This window comes from Podarcis tiliguerta (genome assembly GCF_965153285.1).
Source record: "Podarcis tiliguerta genome assembly, chromosome: 10".
Classification (NCBI taxonomy): Eukaryota; Metazoa; Chordata; class Lepidosauria; order Squamata; family Lacertidae; genus Podarcis; species Podarcis tiliguerta.
This window is the reverse complement of record NC_139543.1, coordinates 66,042,107-66,060,310: the sequence shown is the minus strand read 5'-3', so window position 1 is coordinate 66,060,310 and position 18,204 is coordinate 66,042,107. Positions and strand designations below refer to the sequence as shown.

General features: G+C 48.9%; 1 protein-coding gene across 7 annotated transcripts in view; it reads left to right on the top strand.

Moving 5' to 3' along the window:
- LOC310659208 (endonuclease domain-containing 1 protein-like) overlaps nucleotides 1–18,204 on the top strand; it is a 149,407-nt gene that overhangs the window by 37,283 nt on the left and 93,920 nt on the right. Inside the window, exon 3 of one of the 7 annotated variants that reach the window (XM_083402434.1) lies at nucleotides 16,054–16,195. The exons of the other annotated variants lie outside the window; for them this stretch is intronic. The gene's annotated coding sequence lies outside the window, so the exon portion shown is untranslated. The remainder of the gene's footprint in view (nucleotides 1–16,053; nucleotides 16,196–18,204) is intronic. 7 annotated transcript variants of the gene reach the window in all.

Here is an 18,204-nt window from a genome sequence, read left to right as displayed (position 1 = left end):
TTAAAGCTATGGTTTTCCCAGTAGTGATGTATGGAAGTGAGAGCTGGACCATAAAGAAGGCTGATCGCCAAAGAATGGATGCTTTTGAATTCTGGTGCTGGAGGAGACTCGAAGTCCCATGGACTGCAAGAAGATCAAACCTATCCATTCTGAAGGAAATCAGCCCTGAGTGCTCACTGGAAGGACAGATCGTGAAGCTGAGGCTCCAATACTTTGGCCACCTCATGAGAAGAGAAGACTCACTGGAAAAGACCCTGAAGTTGGGAAAGATGGATGGCACAAGGAGAAGGGGACGGCAGAGGACGAGATGGTGGGACAGTGTTCCCGAAGCTACCAGCATGAGTTTGACCAAACTGCAGGAGGCAATGGAAGACAGGAGTGCCTGGCCTGCTCTGGTCCAGGGGGTCACGAAGAGACGGACACGACTAAACGACTAAACAACAACAACGCAGGTCAAAATGCACACCCGCTTTCTAAGCATCTGGGTCGGCTTGACTATGCAAGAACGTTTTTAGCAGGTGCCGAAAAGATTACGGTGAAAGCACCTGCTTGATCTCAAGAGGCAGGGAGTTCCAAAGTTCACCAAACAATCGTGTTGTTACACATGTGGAATGGGTATTGTGTGGCAACTGTAGTGGAGGCAGCAACCATTTTCTGCGAGGGTTCCATGGAGTCCCTAAGACAGTTGGATGGTGCCTTGTACGCCTCCTTTCAGTGACTCCTGCAGCCAAGTTGGTGCCAAACGACTTGCTCTGCTTTCCTTTGGACCACATCCGAGAGGCTGAGAGGGGGGTCTTGTCGTCTGGGCAGCCCAGGACCTCCAAGCACACTGCCCAGGCTTGCGCCCCGGAGAGGTGCTTCTGACACAGCAGTTTCGCTTCTCCTCCAGATATGCACTCCATTGTCTCTTGAGACAGAGAAATGCCAACAACTACAAGTATTATTGGGGATGCGGGTGGCTCTGTGGGTTAAACCACAGAGCCTAGGACTTGCTGATCAGAAGGTCGGCGGTTCGAATCCCCGCGACAGGGTGAGCTCCCGTTGCTTGGTCCCTGCTCCTGCCAACCTAGCAGTTCAAAAGCACCTCAAAGTGCAAGTAGATAAATAGGTACCGCTCCAGCGGGAAGGTAAACGGCGTTTCCGTGCGCTGTTCTGGTTCACCAGAAGTGGCTTAGTCATGCTGGTCACATGACCCGGAAGCTGTACGCCAGCTCCCTCGGCCAATAAAGCGAGATGAGCGTCGCAACCCCAGAGTCGGCCACGACTGGACCTAATGGTCAGGGGTCCCTTTACCTTTACCTTACAAGTACTATTATGCTCCGTAAAGTATGTTATTAATGTTGTACACCGCCCTGGGGTTTTCTGCTGCCTTGGTAGGGGAAGAATGAGGACCAGTGAGTTTTCTCTCCAGGAAACTGATCGGGTTTTTTTGAGGGACCCCATAGATTTCCTCCAAGTGTCATCTGAATACGACTCCCAAGCGCCACTTAATGCGCATCCATCTTATTTCTGGCAGACACAAACTGATTAAATAATTGTTTGTTTTATTTTGCATTTTGTTTATTCGCTTGTTATCTGCTCTCAGCAAAGCTGCAGTTTTGTTTTCCGTGGACCAAGAGGACCATTTCTCCTCCCACAGGTGGCCTTGGCTGCTGATGGGAAACTGCATTCTGAACAATTAGATGTTCGTATTAGCGTTTATATATATTTAGGATGAGTTGCCTTCAAAATGTGCTGTGTGTGTGAAATGGTGTGAATGAGGAGAACACTTCATAGCAATTTGGTACGCCGTTCGATTGTTGTTTGTATACATGTTTCCCCAGCTGCGCTTTAAAAAAAGTGTTTCTTTTATTAAAGTGCATTATCTCTTTTCTTGTACTCGGTGTGCGGAGGGACCAGCCTATCGGAGTTTTTGTTGTCAGAACAGGAGTGTGTAAGCCAGGAAAAATAAATCTCATTCCTTCTTTATGTGCATTTATATACAATCTCGTGGTACCTTTCATCTTCCTGTCAGAAAGGAAAGGCATTCTGCACATGGTCAGGGGTACTTTGCCATTAGAATGCCCTCTGCATGAACACGCCCCATTTTTTTCATTTGGGACAAAGGCTACGTTGCTACGATTGGTGGAGTTTAACTCCTAAACACAGAAACACACACTGCAACTTACTGTGGGCAGGATCGGTTGTGGAGACTTTTGACCCATCCATTTGTAAGGGACCAAGGAATGAAGGCCGTAACCAGAAAAACTGAGGAGGGGGGAAGTGCATTACAGTTGCCGCACCTCTCAGATCCAGTCGTGGACGACTCTGGGGTTGTGGTGCTCATCTTGCTTTACTGACTGGGGGAGCCAGCGCAGGTGGTGAAGCTATGTGACTCCCCTCCCCCCCCAAGCCAAGGAGATAAGTAACTGTACAAATTATAGAAGCAGCTGTCTGAAGGCAGCCCTTTATAGGGAAAGTTTTTTTCAAAATGTTTTTAATGTTGTTATATATGTTGGAAGCTGCCCAGAGTGGCAACCCAGTCAGACGGGCACGGTAATAATAATAATAATAATAATAGAATAAGGCGTCACTATTTTCATCAGAGGAACGTTGGAGGGTATGCAAGCCACCCCCTCCAAGCACCATTTGTGACTACCCAGAGGATGACTGCCTAAGAGAGATAATGCTCGACTGAATGTATTTACAGTGGTTGGCATCCGTTAATAATAGTAATAATGATAATGATGATGATGACGACGATGATGATTTTTTTATTTATAACCCACCCATCTGGGGCACTCTATAGGACGCACCTTGTTTTAGATGGGGAGAACAAGGAAAAAAACCTCTCCCCCTCTCTGCTCAGCGCCCCTTCAGCAAAGCGGCAGGAGAAACGGAGCCCCTTCCCTTTCTCCTCCCACTTGGCTGAAGGGGCGCTGCGCAGCTCTCCCTCTCTGCTGAAGCCAGGAGAGGGGAAAAAGTGCGTCCTATAGAGTGAAAAATACGGTAATTAATGATAACGATAATAAAGCAATAGAATATCAGACATTAAAAACTTCCCTAACAGGGCTGCCTTCAGATGTCTTCTGAAAGTCAGATAGTTGTTTATTTCCTTGACATCTGATGAGAGGGCATTCCACAGGGCGGGCGCCACCACCGAGAAGGCCCTCTGCCTGGTTCCCTGTAACCTCACTCCTCGCAGTGAGGGAGCCACCAGACGACCCCCGGAGCGGGATCTCAGTGTCCAGGCTGAACGATGGGGGGTGGAGACGCTCCTTCAGGTATACTATCACGAGAGCCAATGGAGGGTGCTTCTAGGGGTGAATCCAAACAACTGCGTTTGGAGCACCCAGGTGAGCACAAGCCTGGGCAGTGTGAATGGAGATCCTGGGCTGCCCAGCCGGCAAGACTCCCCTCTAGACCTCCAATGGAAAGCAGAGCAATATGTTTGGCCAGTCTCATCCATGGAGCGCCAAAGCCCTGGAACCACAGACGATGTGCGCAGCACGTTACTTTAATCGGGGACGTGTTTGTGGTTCTGTGAATTCCTGTTCCTCAAAACACGTGAGAGCACAGAAGCACATGTACACTTTGGTAGCATGGGGAACGTTGCTTTGCTTGCAGAGAGCCCGTTTCCATGGCGATGGAGCCCTCGATGGAGTTGTAACAAGCTGAACACATCTTGCTCCCACCTCCTTTATATTTGCCGTTAATCAGGAACGACGACTTTGCCAGGAAGGTTCTCTCCCCCCCTTTGCATGCTTTTTTGGCGGTGGTTTCCATAGAATTCCATCCCACCTCTTTTTCTCCCACCCAGCCTTTTCTCTCTTCGCTCCCCGGCACCCGCTGCCCATGTCGGGTTTCAGTGTCGGCACTCGAGTGTTAACGTGGCGTCCAAAAAAAAACAAACGCAGCCTAATTGAAATTCCTTCTCCCCGTTTTGCCTTTTGCTGTGTCAAAAGAGATGCTTAAGGATTCCGCAAGCGTTTCCCCCCCTGCAAGAAAAGGGTGTGTGTTTGCGTGTAGAAATCTCTGCAAACCGTTTGCATACTGAGCACCAGCTGCTGATTCCAGTTTATATCCCATTTCACTTAATATTGGGGGGGGGGGGGGAGAGATGTAGAGTCCAGTTTCCCAACATTAATATTGAGATAATATTTATTTTTATTTATACCACCAGACGTTCCCTCTAAGCACTCGCTCTCTTGTGCACCTGTGTATGTCAGAACTGAATGCGTGCCTTCGCGCTCATGGGCAAAACAGAATTCTGAGCAAAAAAGAATTCTGGCACGGCTTTCCCCCCCAGTTCTGAGCAAGGCAGAAACTCTCGTGATAGAACCAGCCTCTGCTTAGACTAGGAAACTTGTGGTTAGTTGGGTTTGGGTTTACATGGCAAAATGACGGGACTCTGGGGATGCTGCCACACTGCTTCAGGTGGGATTCAGATTCGGGATTGTGTGGTGACGGTAAATTCAGAGCTCTTGCACAAGAAACCCGATTATGCCCCCCTGCTCTAAGCTGGACTATTTGCAGTAAGGAAAGTAGTGGAGAAATGCACTGGGAAATTGTTGTTGTTGTTTGGTCGTTTAGTCTTGCCCAACTCTTTGTGACCCCCTGGACCAGAGCACACCAGGCACTCCTGTCTTCCACTGCCTCCCACAGCTTGGTCAGACTCATACTGGTAGCTTCGAGAACACTGTCCAACCATCTTGTCCTTTGTCGTCCCCTTCTCCTTGTGCCCTCCATCTTTCCCAACATCAGGGTCTTTTCCAGGGAGTCTTCTCTTCTCCTGAGGTGGCCAAAGTCTTGGAGCCTCAGCTTCAGGATCTGTCCTTCCAGTGAGGACAGATCTGTCCTTCCAGTGAGGTCAGGGCTGATTTCCTTCAGCATGGATAGGTTTGATCTTCTTGCAGTCCATGGGACTCTCAAGAGTCTCCTCCAGCACCATAATTCAAAAGCATCCATTCTTCGGCGATCAGCCTTCTTTATGGTCCAGCTCTCACTTCCATACCTCACTACTGGGAAAACCATAGCTTTAACTATACGCTCCTTTGTCGGCAAGGTGATGTCTCTGCTTTTTAAGATGCTGTCTAGGTTTGTCATTGCTTTTCTCCCAAGAAGCAGGCGTCTTTTAATTTCATGACGGCTGTCACCACCTACAGTGATCAAGGAGCCCAAGAAAGTAAAATCTCTCACTGCCTCCATTTCTTCCCCTTCTATTTGCCAGGAGGTGATTGGCCCAGTGGCCATGTTCTTCGTTCTTTTGATGTTGAGCTTCAGACCATATTTTGCTCTCTCCTCTTTCACCCTCATGAAAAGGTTCTTTAATTCCTCCTCACTTTCTGCCATCAAGGTTGTGTCATTTGCATATCTGAGGTTGTTGATATTTATTCCAGCAATCAACGTCATGTGACCTCCCTGCAGGCAGATCAGAATGAATGCTCCGTAGATAGTGCAGATGAATGAGGACGAATGATCAGTAAACAAGTTGTCTGGGCGCAGCCTAGGACACTTGCATTTACCGTATTTTTCGCTCTATAGGACACACTTTTTCCCCTTCAAAAATGAAGGCGAAAATGTATGCGTCCTATGGAGCGAAGAGGTGTCAGGAGCCTCTATAGCCATGTGCCACCTCTCCAGCAGGGAGAGTGCGTGCGGGGCTAAAGAAGCCATAGCCCCGCGACCCTCTCCCAGCTGGAGAGGTGACGCGCGACTATGGCAGCAGCCTCTCTGCTGCGCCTTTCCACTGCTCCCTGACCTGCTCTTTGGGGCTGGTGGTGGGCTTCCCCCCGCCAGCCCCAAAGAGCAGGTTGAAAGGAACCTGAAGCCTGGAGAGCAAGAGGGGTCGGTGATCACCGACCCCTCTTGCTCTCCAGGCTTCCAAGGTAGCCACCTGAAGGCGACTGAATGGCACCTTGTTTTAGAGGGGGGAAACAAGAGGGGCGAAATTCTCCCCCTCTCTGCGCAGCACCTCCTGCCGCTTCGCTGAAGGGGCGCTGGGCAGAGAGGGGGAGAATTTTTTTCCCCTTGTTCTCCCCCCTCTAAAACAAGGTGCGTCCTATTGTCCGGTGCGTCCTGTGGTGCGAAAAATATGGTAATTGCTTTGGGATAAATCAGGGCCCATTTCCATGGCAAAATGATGAGAATGTGGGTTGCCTTTCTTCTTGTGGTCAAGGTGTTGTGATACATATTTCTCCCCCCACCCCCCTGTGAGAATGGCACACACTCTTGGTATGCCCCACAGAGGACCTTACGGTCCACAAGCAATAAGACCTTGGAGGTCCCGGGTCTCAAGAAGAAGAAGAGGAGTTTGGATTTGATATCCCGCCTTTCACTCCCCTTCAGGAATCTCAAAGCGGCTAACAATCTCCTTTCCCTTCCTCCCCCACAACAAACACTCTGTGAGGTGAGTAGGGCTGAGAGACTTCAGAGAAGTGTGACTGGCCCAAGGTCACCCAGCAGCTGCATGTGGAGGAGCGGAGACGCGAACCCGCTTCCCCAGATTACGTGACTACTGCTCTTAACCACTACACCACGCTGGTAGACTAGCCTCAACCAAGGCCAGGGCCTTTTTGGCTGTGGCCCCAGCCTGGTGGAACGTTCCGTCGCAAGAGACCAGGGCCCTGCGGGACTTGACATCTTTCCACAGGGCCTGCAAGACGGAGCTGTTCCGCCTGGCCTTTGGTCGGGGCTCAGTCTGACCCCCCCCCCTTCTTTTTTGTTATAAGATCTCGTATGTAAGTGGCCTCCCTAACCCTTTCCACAGGCTCCCTAACTCTTTCCACCGGCTCATATAAGAGCAGCACCAACAGTTGGGCCTTGGGTGGTACAGTGGTACCTTGGGTTACATACGCTTCAGGTTACACATGCTTCCGGTTACAGACTCTGCTAACCCAGAAATAGTACCTCAGGTTAAGAACTTTGCTTCAGAATGAGAACAGAAATTGTGTGGCAGTGTCGCGGTGGCAGCGGGAGGCCCCATTAGCTAAAGTGGTACCTCAGGTTAAGAACAGACCTCCAGAACGAATAATGTTCTGTATTGACTCAGACCCACTGTAATGACTCAGACTCACTGCTATACCTACCTGAGTATTGTCTGGCCTGCCTGCACTGATCTTTGACCCTTCCCTGTAAAACCAAAAACCAAAAGCCCGATGCTTTTGCCTTCCCTTGCACTGATCATTCTGGTTGTCCCTCCCAAACACCTTTTAGCCTGTGTGAACGGCTTTTCTTAAGCATGTCTCTCGGTTTGGGAGAGGGCAAGCTCAGAGCAGGGACTCACTCGGAGACCAAGCAGGCAGGCTCCCCGTCGCCCAGTAACTTTGCAACCCAGCGCCGACGTGCTTGTACACACAGCTTGGGAATCTGTGGTAGAGGCTGATGAGTCACTGCTTGCGATCTGGGCTGATACGAAACAGCCCCAGTCATTGTTAACACGGTGTTCAGGCGGCAAACGGCTCTGTATTCAACTCAGGAACTTTTTGTTTGACAGCACTGTCTTTCTTTCTCTCTCTTTTAAAGAAAAATACTTTCGGAATCTGAGCGGTAGTTGTTTTCGAGAAAAGGAAAACCACAAGCTTCTTTTAATGAGGAGCACTTAGAGAAGCACTTTAGTTTCAAATAGAGATTGAGATTTGTTTTCTGCAAAGATGGGGGAAGGGGGGGGCATCGACTGTCAAAAAGCGCCGCTTGCAAAATCATCTGTTCCTAGTAGCTGCCGTGTCGTGTTCTGAGCATATTTGCAGAGATGGTTGTACCCTGAGCTAAAAATATTAGTGTTCTGCAGCACGTTGGCAAGCCCAGATGCCGAGAAAAGGAGGATTCTGCAAAAAAAGTACTGTTTCCTTATACTGTACCCTCTCCTTTTGCATAATACATTTTGAGTTACGGAGAAGGAGAGCTACTGAAGTATAGTCATCTAGTCCGACCCCGTGTAATGCAGGAATCTCTTCCCCAACGCAGGACTCGAACCCACAACTCTAAGAGAAAGCGGAGTCCTCCACGGATCAGTATTGGGACCTGCGCTTTTAAACCTGTTGTGTGTCTACACCCCGCAACCACCCCTCGTTGATGAATAAAACACACTAGGACACAGATATTAAGTTAATGTCATTGGGCAAAGTTTGGCCACAACTTTATTGATTACAGAATGTGAGCGGTAATTGGCTTAGGCATTGAATGGACACGACTGTATCTGACTCCTTCCTGCCGTGCAGGGAGTCTGGTAAGGGTAAACCACCAGAAGGGGAAACCCTGTCGATGGAAACCAACTCGAGCTCCCCTAGGTGTTCCTGACGGGGTCGTGTCATGGCCCTAGCCCCCGATCCGGGCTTCGGACAAGATCCACACCCCTGGATTCCTTTAACGGAATACAGTGGTGCCTCGCAAGACGAAATTAATTCGTTCCGCGAGTTTTTTCGTTGAGCGAGTTTTTTCGTCTTGCGAAGCACCACTGCATTTAAACACTGACAACGGCGGGGAGGGGCGGGGAGAAGCAGGACAGCTGCCGCAGCCGGTACCTCAGACTCACCCGCGCATTGTGGCCACCGTGCGATGCGGCTGCTGGAGGGCGGCGGGGCTCAGGAGCGCGACTCCAGGGAGAGAGAGGCGCTGGCGGCAACGGCTCTCTGAGGGGAGCGCGCGAGGGGGGTGGGCAGCGGCGCGAGGCACTAACCGTCAGCGGGAAGGTGGGAGGGAGCCGGAGGAGCGGGGAAGCGAGCGTGCGTGCGTGCAGTGACCGTCGCCATGACACGAGAGGCAGGGCTGTTTTGTCTAGCGAAGCAAGCCCTTAGCAAAATCCGTCTTGCGAAGCACCTCAGAAAACGAAAAACCCTTTCGTCTAGCGAGTTTTTCGTCTTCCGAGGCATTCGTCTTGCGGGGTACCACTGTACCCTTAAGCTTGGAGGGGCATCATAAGGTCGAACAATGCCTAACCGCAAAACCTTACAAAGTTGTGACGGTTGCTACGAGGTAGGCGAAAACCAAATGGCCCATGCCAATTTGCAAGTGGAAAAATTCCTACCAGGCCCCGCAATGGCGACCAACCGAGGTCCATAGCAAGTCCGGTGAAAACCTGCAAAAAAGGGAGGGAGGGCAGGAGATTGAAGGAGCAAGCCAAGAGGAAGCCCTCCGGCTCGCGCCTCCATTTAAACGGTCCTGGCCATGCCCCCACCAGCCAGCAGATTGGCTGGCTGAGTGAAGACGCTGCCGGGATCCCCAGAATAACGTGGGACTTTGTCCCCCGGCCCTGGGGAGAGTGGGTGGTCCACCGCAACTCCTCCCCACAAGGAAGTTGAGCGGACTTCATAAACCATTTTATAAACCTGGGCACTTAAGGTGGCCAGGTTCGCTGATGATACCAAAGGGCAGAGGGTTGTTTCACTCCTGCCCAGGTCACAGGCTTCCCACTCGTTGGCCCGTGTGAGAACAGGGTGCTGGGCCATTGGCTGGACCAGGCAGGCTCTTCTTACGCTCTTAAAGGTAAAGGTAAAGGTACCCCTGCCCGTACGGGCCAGTCTTGCCAGACTCTAGGGTTGTGCGCCCATCTCACTCAAGAGGCCGGGGGCCAGCGCTGTCCGCAGACACTTCCGGGTCACGTGGCCAGCGTGACATCGCTGCTTTGGCGAGCCAGAGCCGCACACGGAAACGCCGTTTACCTTCCCGCTAGTAAGCGGTCCCTATTTATCTACTTGCACCTGGGAGTGCTTTTGAACTGCTAGGTTGGCAGGCGCTGGGACCGAACAACGGGAGCGCACCCCGCCGCGGGGATTCGAACCACCGACCTTTCGATTGGCAAGCCCTAGGTGCTGAGGCTTTTACCCACAGCGCCACCCGCTGGGTCAAAATCAAAAGCCAAAATCCACAGAAGCACACCAACACTCTCCGTTCCAGGGGTTTCCAGCAGCTGGTATTCAGAAGCATTTAGGGTCTCTGACTATGGAGGCAAAGCGTAATTGTCTTGGCTAGTGGCCATTGATACCTTTACCCCAAAGCCATGGCTTTGTCCTTTTAAAGCCATCCAAGATGCTCTTTTAAAGCCATCCAAGATGGTGGCCACCACTGCTTCTTGTGGCAGTGAGTTCCACCGTTCGGCCAAGTGCTGCACGAAGAAGTACCTCCTTTAATCTGACCTGGAAGTTCCAGTGTTATGAGAGAGGGAGGAGAACTTGCCACCCACTCCTGGGTGGTAGGGGGCACCCCACAGCGGCAGGGGCTTTTTCAGGGGGCCAAGAAGGCTGACCTTGGGCAGTAGATCTGGGCAATATGTCAGTTCATCACCTGAAACCTGTATGAAATTCAGGTCTCCTCCAAACGGTTTTGGGCTTTTTTGAGCTGGCAATACATTGCGACTCTCCAGCTGCTGCCAGCGCAGAGCCTACCTGCCTGCTCTGTGTTGGTTGGGGAACCATGTGGTATTGCCAGTTCAAATTGCCTCCCTCAGCCTGTAGGTTTGCCTTCGCCCAAGCAAGCGGGGTGGGCTGCCTCTTCCCTCCCAGTTGATCGCTCCTCCTACAACTGACCAGGAGGAAACAGGAAGGCCACCCACTTGCTGGCAAAGGCGAAAGGGCAGGCAGATGGAGCAGACTTCTCAGGCTCCCTTTTCTGAGGCCGGGGCTGAACTGCAGAGGATGGGACTGGGGGACAAGGCAGAAGCTCCTTTGCCCGAGCAGGCAGGCAACCTCCTTCCCTTTCTCCCATTATTATTATTATTATTATTATTATTATTATTATTATTACCCCGCCCATCTGGCTGGGTTTTCCCAGCCACTCCGGGCAGCTTCCAACAGAATAGTCTATTAAACATTAAAAGTTTCCCTAAACAGGGCTGACTTCAGATGTCTTCTAAAAGTCTGGTAGTTGTTCTTCTCTTTGACATCTGGTGGGAGGGCATTCCACAGGGCGGGTGCCACTACCAAGAAGGCCCTCTGCCTGATTCCCTGCAACCTCGCTTCTCGTAGTGAGGGAACCACCAGAAGGCCCTCAGCGCTGGACCTCAGTGTCCGGGCAGAACAATGGGGGTGGAGACGCTCCTTCAGGTATACTGGACTGAGGCCGTTGGTCCTCCCTCCCTCCCTCCACAGCCCAGCCTCTTTTTCAGCCTTTTCCAGTGTTATTTCAGACATCTTGATATATCTCTATATCACAATGGTTAGCTGGTGAGATCATCTTCTTTGGCGATCACTCACCGCCAAGTAAGATTTTCTTCCATGGGTTTAACAGTGAGTCCGTAAGTGACTGTGGAGGCCAGTTCTGGATCCTTACATCCTTCCACAGTGGGGACATTGGTTTCCGGGCGGGAGTTGATCATGGTGTGGATTTGCCAAGCATGCCTTCCTCTTAGCACGTTTCTCCCTTGCGTCCTGAGTTCGAGTGTCTTCAAAGCCCATGACACCTTTGGTAAAGGCTGTTCTCCAACTGGAGCACTAGCAGGCCAGTGTTTCCCAGTTGTCAGTGTTTCTACTACATATAGTAGTAGTATGACTTGCTTTACCCCAGCAGGTCCCAGGGTGAGCTCAGCAACTTAAAATTCAGTTTTAAAAACAGTTAAACCAAATTAGGAATACGATATTATTACAGCACCATTTGCCTTTAAAAAAAATCTGCCTATTAAAATTGAAAGGTGCAATTAATGGGACATCTGAGGTGGTCATCATCTAAGCTATTAATGGACACTCCCCCCCCCCCCCCCCCGTTCCCCTCACAGTTACAATTTCCAGAGAGGCAACTCTGGGAATTGTAGCTCTCTGATGCACCCTAACAACTCCCAGCACCCTTAACAAACTACATCTCCCAGGATTCTTTGTGGGAACCCACGACTGCTTAAAGTGGTATCCTAGTGCTTCGTAAAGGCTGTTCTCCAATTGGAGCGCTCGCAGGCCATTGTTTCCCAGTTGTTGGTGTTTATACTACATTTTTTTAGATTTGCCTCGAGAGATTCTTTAAACCTCTTTTGTTGACCACCAGCATTACGCTTTCCATTTTTAAGTTCGGAAGAGAGTAGTTGCTTTGGAAGACGATAATCAGGCATCCGCACAACATGACCAGTCCAATGAAGTTGATGTTGAAGAATCATTGCTTCAACACGGGTGATCTTTGCTTCTTCCAGTACACTGTGTCATTAGTTCGCCTGTCTTCCCAGGTGTTGTGTAAAAATTTTCGGAGACACCATTGATCTTTGGAGGAGTTGGAGATGGCGTTTATAAGTGGTCCATGTTTCACAAGCGTGCAGTAAGTTTGGTAGTACAAGTTGGTGATATATCACAATCTTGAAAAGCAGATATTGCTCCCTGGACATGGTAGTACCTGGATGTCTGTGTAGAGATTCAATAAATGTCTTCTCATTCTGGGGCAGTTGCTACTTGCCCCAGGGTTTGAAGGATGGCAAGGTAATAGACTTTATTTGCGTAGCCGACAGGCCATAGCATCAAAGGACAAACACCAACAGAAATACATTACAGATATAGTTACCATAAAATCTTGTGACCTATTAAAACCCTAGGTAAATTAATAATCTCAGTACTTAAAACTTGGCAGAAGTAATAAAATAATAATAATAAAACATAATGATAATAATCATAAGATCCTAGGCGAGGAATCCGGGTGACGACACTGGTGTCATTCAGATAACAGCTCTCAGTCTCATTGCTCTCTCGATAAATTTGGCAACCTTCTCTGTTGTCGAGCTGTTCTGGTCAGCTAGGAGTGAGAACAATTTGGCTTCGCAAGAGCGGCCCGGGATGGCAGATAGGAGCGGCGTAATGGTCTCGTCTCTGAGATCTTTATATAGGGAGCAAGACAAGAGAACAATTTGAAGGATGTTCTGAAGCCTCTTAAAAAAAAATCAGAACTGTTTTCTTTGTTGAAGGGTATGGCTTAACCCCAAACTGTATGATTTGCCCCAAATTGGGACAGAACACACAAAGGAGATAGCTTTTCCCCCAGGTGGATGCAGGGAGCATAACCACAGAGGTGTCAGTGGCGTATAAAATAATTCAAAGGTTTGCAATCTGCCCAATTAGGCATGGCTAATTTCATCTCCGACTTAACGGGGGGAACAAAGTATTTGCTCGTTGTAACAAAAGCCACTCGTTTGAAACAATTAGAGGGAATGTGTGTGTGTTTGATGCGGCACATAATTAAATAGTGCAGCCATTTTTAGGACTATTTAGCAAGCGAAATGTTTTGTAGAATTCAAGGCAGATAAAAGAAAGTGCTTTGTGCCGTGCGTGGTTAAACTATGGAACGTGCGAGGCAGGCATGCCCACCAACCTAGAGAGCTGTCAAATAGGGGATTGGGCAAATTCCTGGAGGAAAGGGCGATCAATGGCTACTAGCCATCATAGTTATGCTCTTACCCCTGCAATCGGAGGCAGCAATGCTTGTGAATACCAGTTGGTGGAAACCACAAGAGCAGTGTTAGAAATTAGCCAGGCGCGTTTTGCGACCAGCACAGGTCCAATTGCGACCATGTGGAGATCTCTGGATGCGAAGTTGGCAATTGAAGAAAGCAAAGTGTCATTTAGAGAAGCATCTGAAATATTTCCCTTGCAGCTTGAATTTCTTTTTTTCTGGGTTGTTTTATTGGATGTTTTAAAACAGCTTTGAGATTTGTTCTACAAAAGATAATGCAGTATCGAAATGCAAATACTACTACTACTACTACTAATAATAATAATAACAATTTTATTATTATTAGTAGTAGTAGTATTCCATTGGTGGGAAATGGCACTTAGACATTCCACTGTGGCAACCATGTTGTTGTTTAGTCATTTAGTCATGTCCGACTCTTCGTGACCCCATGGACCAGAGCACGCCAGGCACTCCTATCTCCCCCTGCCTCCCGCAGTTTGGTCAAACTCATGCTGGTAGCTTCCAGAACACTGTCCAACCATCTCGTCCTCTGTCGTCCCCTTCTCCTTGTGCCCTCCATCTTTCCCAACATCAGGGTCTTTTCCAGGGAGTCTTCTCTTCTTATGAGGTGGCCAAAGTCTTGGAGCCTCAACTTCAGGATCTGTCCTTCCAGTGAGCACTCAGGGCTGATTTCCTTCAGAATGGATCGGTTTGATCTTCTTGCAGTCCATGGGACTCTCAAGAGTCTCCTCCAGCACCAGAATTCAAAAGCATCCTTTTTTGGCGATCAGCCTTCTTTATGGTCCAGCTCTCACTTCCATACATCACTACTGGGAAAACCATAACCTAGGTTTAAGGTGCCATTTGGTGGTTAGCTTAAATACCTGAGTTTCTAACATTGCACAGGAGGGAAGATTGTTGCTCTTGTGTTCAAATCCTGCTTGCAGGTTCCCCACAGGCCATTGTGAGAAGAGGATGTTGGACCAGGTGGGCCATTGGCCTCATCCAGCAAGCTCTTCTCATGTTCTTATGCACTCCCGTGTATCTGAAGTTGCCCGGTCCATTACGCTACCTGAAAACTCCCATCGTCATCTTACTCCTTTGACCATTGCAAATCCTATTTGACCATCTCCTCCCACTATTTACCAGGCGTCGCCCACTCATTTTCAAATTGTTGTGCTATTCTTATGCTGTTCACATGGTACAAGGCGCTTTGCTAAAATACCTGGTGGCAGGTGCCTGTCCCAAGGAGCTTACGTACTAGAAACAGGCATCAGGAAAGCAACAGAGGAAGGGGGTTGAAAAGGACGTAGGGGGTCAATTGGAAGATTATATAAGTATTCTGGCTCTGCGTACTTTGGCTCAGTCTAAATAAGTTACTGGGAGTGGGTGTTATGTACTGAGTTGAACAAGGTCCAAAATGCAGCAGTCTGATTGGCCCTAGAACAATAGGGTTCAGAATGAAGCAGTCTGATTGGTCCTAGAATAATAGGATTCAGAATGTAGCAGCCTGATTGATCCTAGAACAATAGGCTCCAGAATGCAGCAGTCTGATTGGTCCACAGGAGCCACCCAATCCAGCTCCAGGTAGAAGTAAATCCGCGACCTGATTGGCTTACAGGAGAATCCCGGAATTAGCCAGTCACGTGGGGCCCATTGTGTAAATAATGTATATAAAGCAGACATTCTGGAGGAACTTCCATTCCTCCTCACCACTATGAGCTGAATAAAGAGCATGAAATCCACTCTCGAATCCGAGTATATTTCAGAGTGGATGCCAAAGGTGTAATGGAAAATGGTGGTTTTAGGGGACGAATGTGGAGGAAAGGACAGAAGGGTGACCTGGGAGCTGGCTGCTGGTGCCAGCGGCAGCTACCTGGCCGCAAAGATAAGTTTGCAAGGTCTAGAAGCTTGCCCCCCTTTTTAAAAAAACCCAGAAAAGTCAGAGAGATTCTCAGGAAGCTTCTTTCCGTCCTCGTGACCACATTTCTTATTCCTGCGCTGCAGAAAAGTACAAAGCGCTTGTCCCACTCAGCCGGCGCTGCAGAGGGAAGCACTGGCTCTTAATCTGGCCGGTGGAAACAATATTGATCCGCTTCATGAGGCTGCTAAGAATGAACACAAACTGGATTGCCAAAGTGCTTGAAAGAGAGTTACATAACATAAGCAGCAGTGACATGTGCAAACAGCCTCCTCTGCGTATCTTTCATGCTCCTGAGTCCTCCCAGCTTTGAAGCGTTACTGTAAAAAAACCAAAAAACAACTCCCTAGTTCTTGACGCAGTTCCTTTTAAAAATAGGCAGACGACTTCTTGTTTTGCGGTTCCTTGTTTCAGCATTTTTACACATATATATAATCTTTAGGGAGGGCCGTATCCTGGCACGGCTTTTATCCCGCTTTAAATCCACCCAAGGCAATGAACGCTGCTGTGTTTCTGCTCAGAACCTGCCAGCCTCTTGGGAGTGACGCTTGCTGCCCTTAACTTCCTGGTTGCTTTGCTCAGTTTGTCCCAGGCAGGCATAAATAGCATTAAAAAAAACAACAACAAATAATTGCCAGGGTGCAAATTCCTGTCTCCCTGTGGGAATTGTGTGTGTGTGTGTTTTGAGGCCTCTCTCCCCCACAACGGAACAAGAACTCGAGTTTGATCAGGGTTGCAGGGTTTTTTTACACGTCTCCTCCCGTTCCGATTTTGACCTGAACTTTGCTTTCGTTATAAAGGGAACATGCAAATCATGCCCCCCCCCTTTGGGCGGGCTGCGGGCTGCAGCCTGGAACTCGTCCTGTCATTTGGATTACGTGCTTTTCGTCGGCTGGGTCTCCTCTGCTTTAACAGCTCAGGTCCTCAAGTGCATCTCCATAGGTACGTGTTTTCATTTCTCCAAAAACCGAGGTTCCTTCTTGTTTCTGCTTTCCCGCCCCACCTCCTTCTCCTTGTCTCTTTCTCTCTTTATAAGAAGTAGAATCCGGTTGCGGGCGACGCCTGTTCCACACCTTAACTCGGAAAATAAGACTCCAAACACTTTGCGAGGAGGGTTTTTAAAGACTGTGACAATTTCTGATCCCTCTCCTCTTGTGATTATCATGTATCCCCTGGTTTCCCTTCTCTCGGCAGCGGTGAAAGCGATTGAAGCCGAGGTGCTTCAAGGTCAGTTTGGTAGGTTCCTCCCCAGCACTCCTTGAAAGCAATTTTGTGGTTTAGGTGGTCTCATGGCAGAGATGAGCATCTTGCCACGTCGATCTCGGCGCCTTTCAGAGCGAGAGAAGGCTCACGGCGGTTTGGTTAGACAGCAGGTATTTCTCCGTGTTTCGGCTTCACAGGTACGCCTTCTGTTTCTGTCTCCGTCGAGCAAGTGAAGGTTTCTAAACAAACATATGTTTCCACGCAGACGAGCTGTTCAAACCTGGAGCCCATCGTGGCCTATTGGATGCCGTTGAGAATGCAAACTTGCCCCTTGATCTTATGAATCGCTTTGTAGCGTAGTGAGATGGTTTTATTTGGAATTGCCAGGTTTGCTGAAGGTGAGGGTGGGTGCTGCCTGATTCAGACATGTACAGAATTGCCGTTTCTTGGAAAACTGGGAAGGAAGGTTTTTAGACCTGGGGCCGCTTTATAGGGAAGCTTCTGGGGTGTGTTTTTCCCATTTCGGTACAAAATTCAAAAGCTCAAGTGTAGGATCGGAGAGGCTGAGGTCTCTGGAGCCTAGAGGAAGTGTCCCTGTTTGCCTTTAGCTGTCCAGGGTGTCTAAAAGGTGTTCCACTTTTAGACAAACTTGGATACTTCAGATTATCATAGGCTACAGTACTTTCTTGCAAAATGTAGCTTTTATTTCATTTTTACACTTTTAGCCCAAGTATTCGAAAACTTGAACGCTGCAGATTATCATAGGCTACAGTATTTTCTTGCAAAATGTAGCTTTTATTTTATTTGACGCTTTCAGCCAAAGTATTCAAAAACTTGAACGCTGCAGATTATCATAGGCTGAAGTACTTTCCTGCAAAACGTAGCTTTTATTTTTTTATTTCCGTGCTGTATCTTGTGGGTGTTGTTAGCTTCCCTGGGCTCTGTAATGAGGAAGGGCAGGATAAAATTAACGGTGATAGTAATTAATAACAGGCTGGCTGCAATACATATAAAAAAACAAACTTCCAGGTGTATTCGTTCCGGGGTGTACAGTTATAGTACAGCAGCACCTGAAGGCCAGCAAGTTCCCCACTGCTGCTTTAGTTGATTGCAATCTGAACGTGAGCCAGCCGTGCGAGGCAGCTGTTAAAAAAGCTAATGTGATCTTGGGCTGCCCATAGTGTCCGAAGCACGGGAAATAGTAGCTGCACTCTGTTCTGCACAGGCCAGGCCGCATCTGAAGTACCGCGTCTCATTCTGGGTCCCAAATGTTCAGTAAGGAAATGGACAGACTGGGGGATGCCCCCCCCCCCAGGGAGAAAGTGACTCGGATGGCAAAGAATCTGGAAAGAGCTGAGTATGGTTAGCCTAGAAAAGTGAAGGTTTAAAGGGAGACCTGATTGTGTTCTTCCAGCATCTGAAGGGCTGTTCTAGAAAATTGAACAGGCAGGAATTGAACTGGGAGCACAGCTAAGAAGAGGCAAAATTTGCCTTTCACCCCAGAAAATTTGCCTTTCAACCCAAAATTTCACCCCTGTTCGAAAGGATGGCATCAAACGCAGCGAATAAACCAGGGGAAATTTTGGGTCTCCTTCGACTCCGCTGCCCCAATCCAGCACACCCGATGGGGCCCTTTTTCCAGGGGAGAAAAGTATATTGACTCTTTTTGCACATCACAGCAGGGAACCTTTAGCTTTTCAGATTTAGGGAAGTTTTTAATGTTTGATGCTGTGCTATGTTTTTAATAT